The following is a 6,173-nucleotide window of genomic DNA, read 5'->3' on the forward strand; positions in this document are numbered from 1 at the left end:
GCTTGGTTTTTAAATTAATAGTTATATTCTGTTTCGCGCAAAAATATGTAGAGGGCATTGATATCGAGGCTCTTCCCGCCCCCACTTTACCGTTCTGTCTACTTTCTGCTCGTGGGTCATGATGTTTTAAAGCAACCCAACATTCTTCTATAAATTACACACCGAAACTCTACCTGTCAACACGTGGCTCGATGGGAAAAACATTTCTGTGTCTTCTGTAAACTGCCGCTTTTGCAATGTGCCTGAAGCAATTGAACATTGTTTTATAGACTGCAAAGACGCGATTTTGTTTTTGTTTTTTTTTATTTCGGGGGGGGGAAGCGGTGATCGCCTAGTGGTCTCGCTCAGCGGCCCTTAAGGAGATCTGTTCTCACAGCCGCGAGTTCGACTTATTGATTCAATTTCTTTTTCTCTTTTTATCGTTTGACCTCTAAAACCGCTGAAGGTCAAAACTAGGCACCCGGCGATCGGAACACGAGGTGCCGTAGTGAACCTTTCGCTCCAATACAACACGGATGCGCTACACCGGCTACGCGTCACGGCACACCAGAAAGGCAGCCTTTCTGGCTGTGTCGACGGTTTCGTGTCCGCAAAACGCGTCGGCTGCAGTTGCGGGGAAATGTAAAAAGATATCGTCTGGTTGGTCATAATTGAAGAGAGTTATGTGAGGATGCCGGGCGAAAAATTTGGTACCAATCGGATCGTTGGTTAATTACATGGAGAGAAAAAAGCGACCAAAAGTGGCGTGGTCCGGGTTGAGTAGGGCAAAGTTTCAATCGCCGGAAGTGTCGTACCTGGGGTCGCTCCCACGTGACCTACCACGTGATTAGTCCACGTGACCCTTAAGGTGTGCGGCGCCAACAAGCATCGCGAAATTTAGATGTCCGAAATTATTATTGAGGTAAAACGATGGGGCTTTCGAGTTAATAGAAATCTAATCAATAATAACAAATTATATAAACGCCCGTAGAAAATTAAGAATAATACGGGTGCATTGGAATGAATTAAGGTTAATTAATTATAAATTAAGGTATATGAATGTGGCTATTATGTGGCAATGATATATTGCAATGAATTAAAGCTGAGTAGGAGTAAATCAGTTGTGAAATAATTGTTAATTAGGTGTTGATTAAATGAGTCAATTCCGAAAGAAAGGAATTAAGTGTGAATGAAATGAAATAAATTTGAATTAGAAGTAAATTAATTATACAGTAAGTTGCATTAACTGTGGTTTTAAGGGAATTATGTGATTCGATTGTCAGACGCGACCTCACAATCGACATAGAGGCTGAGAGGAGCAACAAGAGGCAAAGTGGAGGAATTAAAGGCGGCGAGGAGGCGTCATAAATGCATTCGCAATACTTCAATGGGGTTTCCGCAGTGCCCTCTAAGCGTTTTCTTTTTCGAAGCCCTCCACTTCGGCACCTCTTTCTTCCTTTCTACTTTCGCTCCCTCCTTTTCCCTCCCATAACGCGCGGTTTGGGTGTCCACCTGGATAAGTGGGACAGCACAGCGAAAGGCCGCCACCTGCCATGGAGAGAGCGGAGGAACGGATTTCAGCAAGGTGGTGGCCACGGGAAGATCCCGGAGGGCGGCTGGCACCGCAGCACGCCACCTTCCAGCTGTGGCGCTTGGCGTGAGAAGAGCTGGGCTGAAACTTCGCATTATCGACTATCGTAGTCGTCTGCCAATTTTTGTGGTTCATTCATTTAACCTTAACGGGTGCGCGGACGCGCTTTGCTTGTCCCCTATGGCTGGCTTCCCCGCAATGCACATTCAGGTCCTTCCCTGTGGATCGCTTCTCTGTTATGCACGCTCCGTAGGAGTTACTTTGTTTAACTAACAAAGCAAGGTGGCGGCGTCGCAGCGCCACGAGCGCCACGGATGGCGTGTTTGCTGCGCGCGCGTGGAGGGAGTCGGCCCTTCTTCGGCTCGGTAAATCGGAAGCGCGCTGGCGTTCAGGCGCAAGGCTCCACTCTGCGCCGGCTGGCGGCCACGTGGTGGGGACACTCTCCCGCCGGCTCGTCCCGTGCGGCCTCGGAGTTTAACCCTTAGCCCGGCGTGGGCGAACGTTTGCTCGTAACCATGCTGGTGAGTCGGACGTCCTCGATTCCTCAGTGTATTTTGTTGCTGGCTGCGTTACTGATCTTGTCGCAATAAATGCCTTGGTTGTGAGAGCCAGAGTGTCGTTCCTTTATTGCCTCAGAGCAAGGCCCGCTGTGGTCGGCGTGCACTCGGTAGCGTACGCGATCACGGGAGGGGCCAGGCGGTTTAGAACTGAATCAGCAGCGATTAATCAGGGAAAACATATTTATTTCCCCCAATGAAAACCCCACACGGGGAGTCAGTTGTACGCTTTTAACTGGCTCCGCGAATAAGATAGCGGATAGATGTGCCGGATATGCATAGTGTACTGAAGCAAGTTTGAAAACTGATTTATATCCAACCAATGTCGAGTGGTCAGATGATTTCCTTGTAACACAATTTTCAGGCATGTACTAAAAAACCTGTTCTTTATTTCAACGTCGAAGTGCGAAGGAGCACCTTAGATACAACTACAGACATCATAGGATGAACTCAACACACGGGTCTCATGGCGAACAGCTGTGGCAGTTTTATTGCAACATGCAGATTGTCCACAGCTCAGCTTCCTCATTCTCGCTGTAAGCAAGTAACTGGAAGCGAGCTCTGCCTACCGGCACTCATTTCGGCTGCAATGGTCATAGATCTTTTACATCAATTTACTGCCTCTTAGAAACGAGGCGTGTGCTCAGCAGCCAAGTCAGCTGTAACCTCTGCTGTTTATCGATGCGAAAGCATCATATGGCGCATCGAGAAGGAAACGTGGTGTCACCGTTGAACAGCAGCAGTGGTCACAACACTGCCAGATGAAGTCACTGTGGTGTACACAAAAAACTAACAATTCTTCCAAAGATGCAGGGGATTGAACCCAGGACTTTCAGATTATGAGGCGAGCATACAACCCATAGGTCGCAAAACCACATTGCTTCTAGGCGAAAATAGGCGCGCGTAGAATACGCGTTGCCTGACGACTGTATGGTAACGAGTAGGTATCCAATTACAAAGGAAGATAAAATGACAAATACATATATATATATATATATATATATATATATATATATATATATATATATATATATATATATATATATATAAATGAATAAAGATACAAATATGGATGCTTATAAATTCTAAGCAAGCAAGTAGTCTTAAGTGCCCTCCGTAATTTTTGCTCCATACCTCCTTCTGTATACCAACTTTTACACTTGGGACAAAAATCAAAGCACTGATGCTGTGTCCAGTTCTAAAATATCACTGATCAATAAGACAATGCAGCAATGCGCAGAGCGAATAAAAAATAAAAGGTGCGAGAATCTTGCATTTTATCTCCCTCCATTAGAAACCGAGTAGTACAGTACGGATGTCCATCGGATTTTAGGAACAATACGCCTCACGTCACGACTCATCGAGGGGTCTCATTTATCTGGGAAGAAGCATAGGAGTATACTCCATCGGCAAGTATGATCCTGAAATTGGCGAACCCATCTGAAGATTTGAATGCCTATGACCGGACACGTGCTCTCTGAGGCTCTCCTTATCTGAACACGTGAATGAGCACAGGGTACAGCGATAGCCCTCTGCGCTAGCGTGCGTCAGCTTATGGCGCTTTAAATGCCCTTTCTGAGACGCTGCATAAGGGCATATGTTACACTTGAAGGGTTTTTCCCCAGTGTGTTTGAGCTTGTTCCGAATTAAGGTGCAAGATCGTGTAGTCGTAAAAGTGCAGACGTCGCACTCAAAGGGTCTCTCTCCAGTGTGAGTTCGCATGTGCGGAGTTAAGTCTGAAGAATATGCAGTTGTAAAAGGGCACATACTGCACTTGAAGGGCCTTTCTCCAGTGTGAGTTCGCTTGTGCCGAGTTAACCATGAAGAATGTGCAGTTGTAAAAGGGCACTCATCGCACTTGAAGGGCCGTTCCCCTGTGTGCGTATGCTTGTGCCGAATTAAGGTTGAAGATTCTGCAGTTTTAAAAGTTTCCAAATCGCACTCTGCGGGTTTCTCGACGGCGTGTGTGCTATCATGTGGAGTGGCATTTGTAGACTCTGCACGTGCAGAAGGACACGTGAGGCGAATCAAGGAGCTTTCTCCAGTGTACGTACTACCCTGTGGAGTGACATTTTCGGAGTGTGCAGTTGTGAAAGAACAGGTGACGCAATTTAAGAGGCTTTCGCCAGTGTCCGTACTACCCTGCGAAGTGATATTTCCGGAGTCTGCAGCTGTAAAAGAACCGGTGTCGCAATTTAAGAGGCTTTCGCCAGTGTCCGCCCTACCTTGCGAAGTGATATTTCCGGAGTCTGGAGCTGTAAAAGGACAGGTTTCGCAATTTAAGAGGCTTTCGTCAGCGTGCGCACTACCCTGTGATGGGCAAGTTCCGGACTGTGCAGCTGTAAAAGGACAGGTGTCGTAGTTTAAGAGGCTTTCGTCACTGTGCGCACTACCCTGTGATGGGACATTTCCGGACTGTGCAGCTGTAATAGGACGCGTATCGCGACCGATGAGGCTTTCGCTAGTGTGCGTACGATTGTGCCGAGTTAGCGTTGTAGGGTCTTCAGTTGTAAAAGGGCTCATAAGACACTCACACAGTCGTCCTCCTAAATGGCGCTGCATATCTCCCTTACAGTCACACTTCTCTACCACAGCTCGGTCCTCAGTGCATTGAAATGGCTCTCCTCTTGTATGAAGGGGCAAGTGTCTCGTTACATCGGCGAAATTCGGTGAAACGTAGTCGCAGGAGGGCCAGGGGCAGGTGAACAAATTTCCTTTCAATGCAGGTGGCTGCCGCCCGAACGAATTCGGTTCCATGAGCGAATACGGCGCTAGGGGTTCTCTGCTGGTTGTGTCCACCGCCTTTCCGTGCTGGTCCTTGTCTTCGAATGAGCCCAGAACACAACCTCCGTCGTGATAGTCAGCAAAACACACCGCTTCTGCGAGAAAAAATTAACAGAATGTGTGGCGTTAGGGGAAACCAGCTTTTATTTTTTGTCGCGCTTACTCTGAACGCAATATTTTCTTGCGATGGTTCAAAATATGCCAGACTGTTCGTTGCATCGAATAATAATTCGATGCAAAGATTGATGCCAAAATAACACACAGGATGTGGCCAGTTTTAGGAAACGCACCGCGTCATAGACATCCTGAACAGTAAGGAGTGCATTCATGCAAGCTTTCAAAATAGTGCCCGTAGTGTGTCTGCCGTCGCATGTTGACGTACGTGGTTTCTTGCGGCGTGTTAAGGCAGCTCGCACATCACAGCCAATGTAGGCAACGTTATCTTATACCTTGTGCTGAAATAAACCACAATATTTGGTGGAGTTTGACGCTGACGTCTCTCGTAACGCTCTAGTCCTTAAAGATTGAAACGATCAGTTCTTCATGTGTTGTGCAGAACATTGTGTGTATTCTTGGGTGCATTGATACGATGAACTTGAAGCTATTAAGGCGGAAGCCTTTAATGCCTCATCGTTGTAAGGAGCGGTTGTCGAATGAAATGTCACGCTTTTGAATTGGCCAATGTCACGCTTTTGAATTGAATTTCAAACGGGGCAAATTGTACTTTGGCTAGTAACCATGCAACCAATTAAAGGGATCGTAGAGTGATGCTCCAAGTAAGCGGAAATCAGTTTAGTTGATTGATTAATTACTCAATTAGCCTAATTAACCTGTCTAGTCAGGCCAGATAAATAAATAAAACCGAGTAAGAAATTGGTCGAGCTCGGGAATCGAACCCCGGTCTCTGGAGTGCGAGACGAGCATCCTAGCCACTACGCCATGCCAGGTCTTTTTTTTTCTTTATTGCATGGAAGAACTTCCGTAAAAAGGGGGAAAAGTCCAATCAAACTGGTTGGCGTCTCAAGTTACCGGGCTTCTTAATAGGAGCCCGCCATAGCCCTAACTCAGCACTGCATCCCCATCAAAACATCAAAATTCAGGAAGGCACACACATGCATATAGGCACGGCAGCCAGCTTGGAGGTTCTTCGCGTGCAGCATATACACTCCTCACCAAAGCACACTGTTCACGAAACACAGATTTGGACGATCTTGGTGGCTCGGCATGTCTGTTCATCATACGGCTTTTCCAAAGACTGAATA

This window comes from Amblyomma mixtum, chromosome 7, assembly GCF_055824585.1.
Source record: "Amblyomma mixtum isolate Tamu chromosome 7, ASM5582458v1, whole genome shotgun sequence".
In the NCBI taxonomy this organism is placed as follows: Eukaryota; Metazoa; Arthropoda; class Arachnida; order Ixodida; family Ixodidae; genus Amblyomma; species Amblyomma mixtum.